General features: G+C 45.5%; 1 long non-coding RNA gene across 1 annotated transcript; it reads right to left on the bottom strand.

Annotated features, from left to right (window-relative positions):
- Window positions 1–1,166: 1,166 nt before the first annotated feature.
- Window positions 1,167–11,996, bottom strand: LOC143830729 (uncharacterized). Its single transcript, XR_013228587.1, has 3 exons — window positions 11,967–11,996; window positions 9,835–10,054; window positions 1,167–2,672 (listed from the first exon to the last, which is right to left on the bottom strand). It is a non-coding gene; the product is annotated as an uncharacterized LOC143830729 (long non-coding RNA).
- Between the last annotated feature and the right edge of the window lie 312 nt (window positions 11,997–12,308).

The raw sequence follows: 12,308 nt of genomic DNA, 5'->3' as shown, positions 1-12,308 counted from the left end.
CATGGATTTGTGTGTCAGATGGAAAAATAAGAAGCGGGGTTAGGCAGAGGAGGGGGAATTATAAATAACTCCTAAAAGGACAACCAGACTGAGCGTGTATGTGCACAAATCATTTTTCCTTTAGTGTTTATTCTCAGTTAAGTTTTTAAAGTTTTTGCCACCTAACTCTTGTTGTTGAACTAGTGGCTGTTATCTCTGGCATTGCTGTGCTAGAAATTCACTGTCAATCATAGCTTAACAGGTGGAGATCCATACAGAAGGAGAGGACACCAAGTGTTGGTGAATTCAGGGACTGTGTGATATGTAGGCCTCCGGTCCAGAAGGGAGTACAGTAATTGTCATATTGCCCCTGCAACTGGCAAGAAGTATGAAGTCTTCAGACTTATGTAGCATAACCAGCTCTAGACTGGAAAATTCCTGGAGATGTGCGTGTGTGTGTGTGTGTGTGTGGAGCCTAGGGAGTCTGGGGTTTGGGGAGGGGAGGAACTTTAATGGGGTATAATGCTGTAGACTCTACCTTCCAACGCAGCCATTTCCTTCAACTGAAGATCATTTGACATCCCAGGAGATCTCCAGCCATCACCCTGAGGCTGGAAATCCTAGGCCAAGTGTAGATACCAAGAGTTTGGACAGCTGTTTCTGAAGAACAGTAGCCTCTGCTCACTGTTTTTCAGCATCCAGCTGTGGACTTGAGGACCCCTGGGGTGGACATATATCTTACAGGTCTAGATCTGTGTATAATAACCCTTGAAGCTGGTCTTGCCGGATTTGGGAGTAGAGTTGCCAGCTCTGGGTTGGGAAATACCTGGAGACTTTGGGGGTAGTTCTGGGAGTGGGTGGGATTTGGGGCAGGGGCGGACCTCAGTGGAGTAGAATGCTATAGAGTCCACCCTCTGAAGCAGCCATTTTCTCCAAGGGAACTGATCTCTGTGTTCTGCTTTATATTTTGGACAGTAAAAGAAAACATGGGATAATGAAAAGTTCTTCCATTTGACAGTCACAATAGAGTTGGTTTGAAGACATTTGAAGAATATGACCCTTCATTTGAGCCGTTGGGAATATACTGCAGCACACAAATGTATATGATTGTATGTCAGAATCCCCAGGTTAAAATGCCATGATTTTATTCTGTTTGTTTCTGCTGCTTGTTAGAGTGATCGGTTTTGCCCTGATGTAACACAGATGTTGTAGTTTGACAGCCCAAGGTTGATTTCCTGCCACTATATTTTATGCCTCCTTACCCTCCTTCCACATTCCTTCCCCTCCCTTCTTTTAGTGTCCTGTAGGTCCCGGTGTTCCCAATGGCCAAATGGTTATCTCTATATTTTGGCTCCTTTGAACTGGGCCTGGTTTGAATTCCCAGGGGAGGGTGGTATGAACCCCTACGTTACCTGTTCTATGCTTTGTACCTCAATCCTGACTATGCCTTTGTTGTAGATGATTCCATTGTTCTGAAATAAAGAAACTTTCTTTCTGTCAGGTTCCTTATTTAGAAATCGAAGTTTCTCACACTGTATCAGTTGTATCAGTTGAGGAACAGATCAAATTCAGTGGAGTATTTAATTCCGAGGTGAAGTGGTGAACATTTGTGTCTGAGGTCGTTCCCGGCCCTAGGGAAGCATGCCTAGCCTCAACCAGGGCCAGGGCCTTTTTGGTCCTGGCCCCCACCTGGTAGAATGAGCTTCCGGGAGAGCTGCGGGCCCTGCGGGACCTTTCAACGTTCCGCAGGGCCTGCAAGACGGAGCTCTTCCGCCAGGTCTATGGTTGAGTCTGGGGCTGCTGTGGTACATCAACTGCTCGCCCCCGGGCTTCTTCTTGAACATCGTTGACCTCCTTCTCCTCCACCCCCCCCTTTTTTAGGAAGGGAGTAGGGAGGGGATCTTATTATTGTGCTGCCATGCTGGGACATTTTAAAGTCTTTTAATGGGAGTTTTAATGGGGTTTTAAGACACTGTAACCCGCCACGAGCCATTTGGGAGTGGCGGGAAATAAATCGAAATAATAATAATAACAACAACAACAACAACAACAACAACAACAACAACATACATGTGAAGTCACAGTGACATCCAAGGATCAGGCTTTTAGGCTGACACAAAACACTAAAGGGGGCTGAATTTTTTTTTTTGTCATCGCAGGATTTCTTCTTTTAAGAGACATCTGCGACTCCACTTCCTCTTCTGATTACCCCATCATCTACTTCTTAAATTAAGACTCGTAATGATTAAACTTGAATGTGAAGATTTGCTTCTTTCTTCCTCCTCCTTCCAACTCAGTATGCCCAGGCAGGTGATCTGTGGCATTGAAGAAAACAAAATGGACCCCAACTAGGAATAAGTAAACAGCACAATGATGATCCAGTCCCCTGTCACGGAAACAGATATGGCTTTATTATCAAGGAAGTCAGCTGATTGACACAGTGTAGAGTGCCGTTGACTAAATGTGCTTCTGAAGAACCCTTACTGATGCCTGCTGAAGGATCCTGCTCTCTGTGGGATATTTCTGGGAGGATATGCTGGAAGGCCTCAATTATGAGTGAAGCTTGATGTTGACGATTGCAGGGATGGAGGCAAGGGTTACTGATGATCACTCATCCTCATCCCACCTGGTTACAAGTGGCTGCGGGGAACCTTTGAGATGACGAGATTTGAAAGGCTGTTACGGAAGAAACCCTAAAATAAAGAATTGTTAAGAGATTGTTAGGTACTTGTATCTCCTACTCGATAATTAAGATCTTCCAGGTTGAGGCTTAAGGTGACATTTACCGATCAAAGCCTGTATGAATAGAGAAATCCATATTAGCTGGAGGAGTGTTTTGGTGCTTTATAATTTTTACCTTATGACAAAGATATGCTTCTGTCAGGAAGACTTGGACCTGTCGAACCATGGAGTTGTCTTCCGATTCCATTAATCATCACATTTGCATTACACATCGATCCTGTACTTTTATAGCACGGAAGTCTTTAAGCTCTAAGAAAAGGTACCCAAGATAGCAATGGACTAAGATTGAACAATGGATAGGGTGTATTGGTTTCAGTCCTATTCCAGAAAGTTTATGTTATGTAGTAGCTAGAGGGTTAGACTAGGATTTATGAGAACAAGGTTTGAACAAGGTTGCTTTAGGATGCTTAGGGCTAATCCTGCGTTGAGCAGGGGGTTGGACTAGATGGTCTGTATGGCCCCTTCCAACTCTATGATTCTATGAATCGCCACTCTGCCGTGTTGGCATTGGTCTTGAAAGCCCTATGTGACTTGGGACCAACATGCCTTAAGGACCCCCCTACTGTCTTATAAACCTGCTGAACTCCTGCGGTCACCTTCAAGGTCCCTTCTTTGGGCTTTCCTGCTGTCTACTACTCAATAATTAAGATCTTCCAAAATGTAATGGCACCAAAATCCCCTCCCCAGAGACATCCACCTGTCCCCCTCTATCATTGTCTTCTTCCAGTGGATGAAGCGTAAATGGTAAATGGTTTCATTTGGTGTTTGTTCAGTGACCCTCCTTTCTGTGCATATGTTTTAATAGTGTATGCATTTTCACTCTGTATGTGTGTTAATTGTTTTGGATTATTTTTATACTACATATTTTAAAAGCTTGTTTCAAGCCAGTTTGATGTAGTGGTTAGGAATGCGGACTTCTAATCTGGCATGCCGGGTTCGATTCTGCACTCCCCCACATGCAGCCAGCTGGGTGACCTTGGGCTCGCCACGGCACTGATAAAATTGTTCTGACCGAGCAGTGATATCAGCGCTCTCTCAGCCTCACCCACCCCACAGGGTGTCTGTTGTGGGGAGAGGAATGGGAAGGCGACTGTAAGCTGCTTTGAGCCTCCTTTGGGTAGGGAAAAGCGGCATATAAGAACCAACTCTTCTTCTACTCTTCTTCTTCTTTAAGGCCACAAGCAGTCTGGGGTCAGTGTATCTCAGGGTACACTGCCTCTGCCTACACCCCCCAACGAGCCTTACTTTCTATCACTTCCAACTTCCTGGTGATCCCCAGCCTCAAGGAAGCCTGCCTGACCTCAACCAGGACCAGAGCCTTCTCCGTACTGGCCCCCACCTGGTAAAATGAGCTCCCAGAGGAGATCAGGGCCCTGATGGAACTTGAACAATTCCGCAGGGCCTGCAAAAGGGAGCTCCTCCACCAGGCATTTGGTTGAGGTCGACCTGAACCATTGCTTCCCATGACCCCCATGCCACCACTACAGACTCACCCACCCCACTGGGCCATCAGTATGCGTTGACTTATTGGTCTCCCCAGTATTCTATTGTTCCATAATGTTGCTATTGTTATTATTGTCCTATTATAAGCTGAGTTATTTGTATTGTTCCAGTTTGATGTGAACCGCCCTGAGCCTTCGGGGAGGGTGATATATACATATATAATAAATAATATTGGGAATATTGGGAAGGTTATATACAATGTTTCCAGGAGAATGGCTTGAACCAACTTATCCACAGTCTGAATTTCAACCGTCCACTTGTCTATGCATCCTAGCCAAATAGTTGTCCTTTCTTTATCACTGTTTTATTATCATCATTTTTTGAGGATGGTTCTGACTGACCGATTGATTTGTGTCCTGGAGTCAGACATCCCAACAGAAAAAGAAATGTCCACAGGCTTCACAAGGGCCAGGGACGATACATTTGTGTTGTGATCAGGAGAATATATTAATCTAATTGAACTGCCATGGCTGCTCTCAGTTGACCTGCAAAATTATTTTGTTATCATCTGGCTAAGGCTGATGAACTCATCTGGCACTCATTGTGACTAGAGAAGGGAGCAGGAGGTATCAGTTTGGTATAGTGGTTAGGAGCCAGTTTGGTGTAGTGGTTAGGAGTGTGGACTTCTAATCTGGCATGCCAGGTTCGATTCTGCACTTCCCCACATGCAGCCAGCTGGGCGACCTTGGGCTCACCACGGCACTGATAAAGCTGTTCTGACCGGGCAGTGATATCAGGGCTCTGATATCTGGGAGAGGAAAGGGAGGGTGACTGTAAGCCACTTTGAGCCTCCTTCGGGTAGGGAAAAGCGGCATATAAGAACCAACTCTTCTTCTTCTTCATCAAGTGCCTGCCTGCAGATGTTGAGACATCAAATCTCTCCAAGCAGGGTAGGGATTCCCCCTGTCTGGCAGAGGACAAACTTGTGCTGGACGCTCTACTTTCCCAAGACGTTTCTCCCAAAGATGACACTGAGTTTAGTTAGCATATTAGGGGACCTACGGGCATGGTGTCAAATTTTTATGCCCTATCTTGAGAAGGCAGGAGTGCTATTGACGGTTGGAAGAATGAAAGGAACGAAGGCGGGGGCTTGGGGGGGGGGACAGAGACTTGGAGTCCAGCATTTTGTTTAGAAAAGATCTATTATCTTTTTTTCTTTTCCCACCTGTGCTGTGACAGATGGACGAAGGGGGCCCTGGAAAAGTGTTAATTGCTCTTTTTTATGCTAGTGGTTCGGAGGTTCAGGAGACCCTCTAATTAAAGAATCTATGAGGGAGCCGGGCGTCTGGCCTGTGCCATTTCAATCAAACTTGTAACATGAAGAAAGGGCAACGGTTGTCCAATTACTTGACAGTTCTGAGAAGCGTACAGGGTAAAGGGGGGGGGGGAGGCTTGCCAGAAGAGCCAGAGAGTTGTCACGTTGTAACACAAGCCACCTTTAAAAAAAAAAAACCTGTTTAGATGAATTTGTGCGGGCTGTGTGTACTCTGAGATTCTGAAATGAGAACTGATAATTTTGACTTCCACTAATTAAATTTAAATATCTCCAAGTTTCTAGGGCTTTTTTTTTTAAGCTAAGATGGAGAGTCCGGGTCTGTCGCCTGGCTGTCCCTCCTGTCTTTCACTGCCTTTTACAACTGGGTTGGCAAACATCAATTTGAATGAACAAAGCAGATTGTTTTCTTATCCTCCTAAGACCTACATTTTATAGTACCAACATGCTGGGGCAATTATTGCTAAATAATTTAATACTGTAAAAGCTGACATATCCATTTAGGTACATTCCTGTTATATTGTTTAACTATATTGGGGCGCTGACCTCTATTAGACGGCAAATAATCCTTACTAAAGACAGGTCATTTCTCCCCTTCCCCCTTTCCCTCCGGTTGGATTCAATTCATGACGGGATTGGTCCACTCCCGTCGGCGGGCTAGCGAACGCGGACTTGCCGAAGTTCGGCAAAATCATAATCGCGTTTGATTACCGGCGCTGAACAAGGCAGGAGATCACAGTTGCAAATGAAAACGTTCTCTCTTGTTTAATAGCTCTGGGAATTGTATGTGATCATGCTGTGTGACCAAGTAAAATAAAATAATAATAAAAAATGAATTAGATTATTTGCTAATGCCAAGGCACATTAAACATTTTTTGACAACAATGAAGATGCTGCCTCAATTGTAATTAGTCTGGAAATTATTGCACAAAGTCAGCTTCACTGTAATCCTTTAGAATCAGAGGGGTGGTAATTGGCCTTAGAGATTCAGCTCTGCTTTGTGCTTCATTTTCTAGAAGTTCTGGTTCTGCATATATAATAGCTGGATCTTTTGTAGCTGGGATGGGGGTGGGGGAAAGGCAGTCAGAGGAGTAAAAAGTGAGGAGCTATTAAAATGATTGGATTGTTTATTTGCTCACCACATTCAATCCCTAAAAATGGATAGAGGGTGTTTTGTGTATTGTGGGTCCTGACATAGGGTGATCACTAATCTAGATTATTTTGTTTGATTTGCTTGAGCAGAACTGGCACTCAAATTGGCATAGAAATGTAAGTTTCCCATTACATGCAAAGTTGGTATAAATCTGTACACTACGTATGAAATTAATCAAAAACCAGTTTGTGAAACCACAGGAATAATCCAGCAGTTCAAAATCAGTAAAAAAACAAACAACCCCAGATATTTCAACCTTAATCCAAACTGAATTCCTTCCAGAAAAGAGTATTTTTTTAAAAACCCAGTCTGGGATGTCTCCATGGATGTTGCTAACTTTGAAATTACAGGTCACTGTGGGTGGGCAGGGAGGTGTGAGATCCTGCATTGTGCTGGGGGTTGGCCTAGATGACCCTGGAGATTCCTTCCAACTCTATGATTCTATGATTCTTAACTTCAGATCTAAAGGAGAGGATTTGCACAGTTTGTGACTGGCAATAGAAAAAACTTCCCCCAGTTATACTCTTACCAGAGTATGTGATGCCAGAGGAGGGAATGTCCTTAGAATCATAGAACCATAGAGTTGGAAGGGGCCATACAGTCCATCTAGTCCAATCCCTTGCTCAGTGCAGGATCGGCATCCAGGATAAGTAGCTGCTTAAAGACTGACAGTGATCTTATCAAATCTTGGAAGCTAAGCAGGGCTGTGAGACAGACCACCAAGGAAGACTTTGCAGAGGAAGGCAATGGTAAACCACCTCCACTATGCTTTGAAAGGCTTTGTTAGGTCTACTGTAAGTCTGCTGCAACTTGATGGTACTTTATACTCTCTCTCTCTCTCTCTCTCTCTCTCTCTCTCACTCACACACACACACACACACACACACAAGATGACACACTTTAAATGGAAAAGTGGTTAGTGATTCAAATATATTGGCAGCCCTACCATGGGCTTATACAAACCTCTTTATGGGTTGATATTGAATACAATACCTTGTATTGAACCAGCTCATTGGTCTACTAAAATCAGTGTTGTGTTCTTTGGCATTGGAACCATTCCTCCAAAAGATCACCTGTGATTAAAAAAAAACCCTACACCCTTTTCCCTCAAACACCCCCTTCCCCCATTTCCCTTGGGTGTTAGGCACAAATCCTTTCTATCATTTGCTACCTGGTCATTTCAATTGAAGATACTGTGGATTAAACATAGGACCTTTTGCATATGAACGCAGATGTTCCGCCACTGAGCTATGTGCTCTCTGTTTGTGTATTTTTTTTGAGGGGTTCAGGGGTAGTCAAACTGCGGCCCTCCAGATGTCCATGGACTACAATTCCCAGGAGCCCCCTGCCAGCAAATGCTGGCAGGGGGCTCCTGGGAATTGTAGTCCATGGACATCTGGAGGGCCGCAGTTTGACTACCCCTGGGTTAGATCATCTCTCCCTTTCCCATGGGGCCCTGATCCAACTTACACCTGAATGACTGACAAAGTTCTGAAGGGCCTGGGAGATGGCACTCTTCCACCAGGCATACAATTGAGGCGAACGTAAGCACAATATCGCCTCACTAAGCTCCCCCACCCCATCCTGAAAACTGGATTTAAAATCAGCGCTAGATTTACTCTGACTGGATTGGTCTGAGCTGGGGTGGGTTTATAGGCTAAGAAGGTTAAAAACCACTGTTGAAAGCTTATTTATTTTGTATATATATTTTATTGAGCCTATTTTAGGGAGGGGTGGCCAATCATTCTAGTTATTATTATTAATAATAATAACAGTAATAATACTAAAGGCTGACAGAGATCGATGATGATATTTATTGTGATTTTTTGGCCCACCCCCAAAGAGTGTTTCATAAGGGTAGCCATGTGATCCTGCAGTCGAAAACTTGATTCAAGCCCTGCAGCAATTTAGAGACTAGCAATTTTTCAGAGGTACGATTTATTTATTTAATTTCTACACTGCCCTCCCACAAGGCTCAGGGCGGTTTACACATCATCGAACCAGAATAATCATAATAACAACAACCATGACAATTGGATTCAAAATTGGATAATGGTAATACAACAATTCAGAGCCTCTTGTGGCGCAGAGTGGTAAGGCAGCCATCTGAAAGCTTTGCCCATGAGGCTGGGAGTTCGATCCCAGCAGCCGGCTCAAGGTTGACTCAGCCTTCCATCCTTCCGAGGTCGGTAAAATGAGTACCCAGCTTGCTGGGGGGTAAACGGTCATGACTGGGGAAGGTACTGGCAAACCACCCCGTATTGAGTCTGCCATGAAAACGCTGGACTCGGTGCTTGCACAGGGGATACCTTTACCTTTACCTTTACCTTTAATACAACAATTCACATTATTTTCTAAACATGAACCCATAGGGAGGTCCGGTCTGGATTCGGGTTGTGAGGAGGTGTCTGGGGGGCCATTGGATGTTACTGAGTTGGTCAGCCTCAACCAAATGAAGGAGCTCACTTTTACAGGCCCTGAGGAATTGCAGGGGTTCCGGAAGGGCCCTGGTCTCTTCAAGGAGCTCGTTCCACCAGGTAGGGGCAGGACGGAGAAAGCTCTGGCCCTGGAGTCAAAGCTTTCTGAGAAAGGGTGCTTTGAGTCTCAAAAGCTTATCCTCCAAAAATCTTGTACGTCTCTAAGATGCTTCTTGGACTCAGATTTAGCTCTTTGTTGGCTGTGGTAACTGAAATCCTACAAATATGACTTGGACCTTAATGCCGCAGAAACACTGGGGCTCATTTCTAATTCACGCATTTAAGGAAATGGTTATTCTGCGGCTTAGAATATTTCCAGGGAACAATGGCTGTTGTCTCCTTTAAGGGAACTTTGGCATGCCGTGTAACCGTATAGAAATTAATATGAAAGGTGGATTGTGAGAAACACCATTACTCAACTCTGAAAAAATGTGCCCGAGGCGAAGATGCACTGCTCAGAGTTATTTTCAAGTTGAAGGTTTCCTTTAGAAGCGATTTCCCCCTTCCCTCTTTCATGGCGAGGCAAAGGAGAGGGGTTCTCAACTTTCATACAGGCCCTTTGGCACAAAGAACTGGTGCATCAAACTTCAGACAGGAGAGCATTAGGGCTATTTTGTTATTAGTCACCGGTCTGAGTTGACATAGGAAGTTTTTTTTTTTCTTTCACATTTTGCAATTACACCCTCAGAGATATGACTTGTTCTCACCTGTACACAATCTGCCTTGCTCTACCGATGGAGACTGCATGTCTTATTACTACCATGCTCACCTCTCTCATACTCCAGTGACAGCAATCTTTGTCATCAAACTCACTCCTCCCGGATCTCCTCCGGGGTTTTTCTTTGGAAGCCGTGGAGACGGTCAGTGTGATGGAACAAGGGCCTTCAGAACTTGTGCAGGCATTGCTCCACCTACCACTGGGAACCTCTAGGCGGGATGAGATTAGAGTCAAGTCTCAGGCACATGAATGTCTTCCGCCCTGTCTTCTCCCTGAACACCTGATCAAGGCCCAGAGCTTTATCTCATGAGATCAGCAAGAGCCTGCATTCAGCACACACGGTATCGCTTGATTCAGCTGATACCTTCCAGCTATGGTGAGAAGGACAAGAGCCCAAGGGCTGCTCCAGGTACTAGCTAGCATAGAAGTTTCAGAGCAGATGGGGCCAGTATCATCTCAAGTGGCTGGCCTGACGCTGATAGGGTTGCCAACCTCCAGGTGGGACATGGGGATTCCTTGGAATTATAGCTCACCTCCAGACTAAAGAGATCAGTTCCCCTGGAGAAAATGGCTGCTTTGGGGGGTAGACTCCATAGCATTGTAGTCCACTGAGGTCCCCCCCCCTGCCCCAAAGGAGTGGCTGAAGATCTGTACTACCAAAGACTGAAGAGCAAGACTTCAGAAAAGAATCAGAACGGGAATGAGGAAGGTATGGAAGCATCAGGGCTGCCAAGATATCCTCTCCACACCCTGATCCCGTTGCCCACCGCTACAGAGGGAATAAAGTTCCGGGCAGTTTCTCATAATCTCTTGCCTGATTTTGCCAAGTCATTTCCCTGCCTGTCCTTCAACACACTGGCCACTATTCATAGGGAGAGTGAAATGGCATACGTGAATGTTACAGGAGAAAAGGGGGTTGGGAGAGTACCTTTTTAGTGTCAACTCTCAGGTGCAATGCTGGTTTATCTGTTTGTGTGCATGTGTGGGGGCTCCCTATAGATCTCTAGGGCTTAAATGTGCTCCGAAACTCTGATGTGTTCAAGATGTGTTCTAGAACAGGGGTAGTCAACCTGTGGTCCATGGACATCTGGAGGACCACACTGCTGGCAGGGGCTCATGGGAATTGTAGGCCATGGACATCTGGAGGACCACAGGTTGACTACCCCTGTTCTAGAATGCATCGTGCATGCAAATCGGAACATGTGGTAGAATGCTCTGATGGACCATTTCACCGAACACATACTGTGTCCAGGTTATGGGATGGTCGAAGAAAACATATCCCTCACTTGAGGTCTTGCAAAATTAAGTGGTAAACTGATTGTCATGGAGACATGTGAGATTTTCATCAGAGGCTCTGCTTTCCCGGGCACAAGTAGACATGATGAAGACCACGGGTATCTTTCAGTTTGGAGAAGGTATTCTGTGTTCATGCAGGTTATGCTTTCAGGGCCACACAGGAAGGAGAGGATTTATCCCCTCTTGGGTTTCACCAATCAAACCCAGCACTTTATTGCAGGAAAAAAAAGGACAGGTTCTTTTTTCCCACCTAGAAAACACATAATGTTTGGTTTAATTAGTGAGACCAAGTGGGGGCTAAAAAGTTTCAATCCAGTCCCCCCTTCCCATGTAACCTGATCCATATGACAACTGTGCATGCATTCAGCTTAGTTTTTTAAATTTCATACTGATTGAGATCCATGATGTTTGTCCACACATTAAACAGCCGGTCTTCAAATGTGCAGTGAAGCTAGTGGTGAGATCCCTGGAGTTTAGATGTGCACAGGAGAAAGCATGATCGGTGTGCCCAATAGCCAGACAGGAGCTAATCTCTTTTAATTTTATTCCAAAACTAGCTTCAAAGCCCGTTCCTAAGTAGGAGCCTTGAAAGGGCCCCCTCCCTAGGCCCCCGGCCAGGCAGCTTAAGGTGGCTTTGGGCTGCAGCTCGCAGCCAAATCAAGTTGGGCAGGCGGGGGGGGGGCAGCTCCTTAGCAGGGCCGAGCTCCTTAGCAGGCAGTCAGCAGGCCGGGAGGCCCTCATCAACAGGCCCAGCCTAGCAGGCCAGGAGGCACTCATTAGCAAGCCCTCCACCATGACCCTTTGCCCAGGGCCCTCTCCCCTTACCTGTTATTGGCTCCAGGAACTGAGGCGTCTGAGAGCAAAGAGGCTAGAGTCCAGGGACAGAGGGCGGGAGCTGAAGGGACAGGGCCAATCAGGGCAAAGCTGGCTGCACCCTGATTGGCCCTATTCCAACTTGGACAGCTGGACATGTCCCACCCCCTAGGCTGTTTCATAAATATGTAGAGGAACAACAATGGATAAGGATTTTTTTTTTTACATAATGGTGCCTCATTATAGAAGGGTGTTTATGCTGCCTAGGCTAAACACCTTTCCATCGAGGTGGGTATGCGGGTATTTCGTGTTCAGATAGATGTGAGTGTGGAGATGATTGTATGTGAGTGTGGA

This window comes from Paroedura picta, chromosome 2 (assembly GCF_049243985.1).
Source record: "Paroedura picta isolate Pp20150507F chromosome 2, Ppicta_v3.0, whole genome shotgun sequence".
In the NCBI taxonomy this organism is placed as follows: Eukaryota; Metazoa; Chordata; class Lepidosauria; order Squamata; family Gekkonidae; genus Paroedura; species Paroedura picta.
This window is presented reverse-complemented; position numbering and strand designations above follow the sequence as displayed.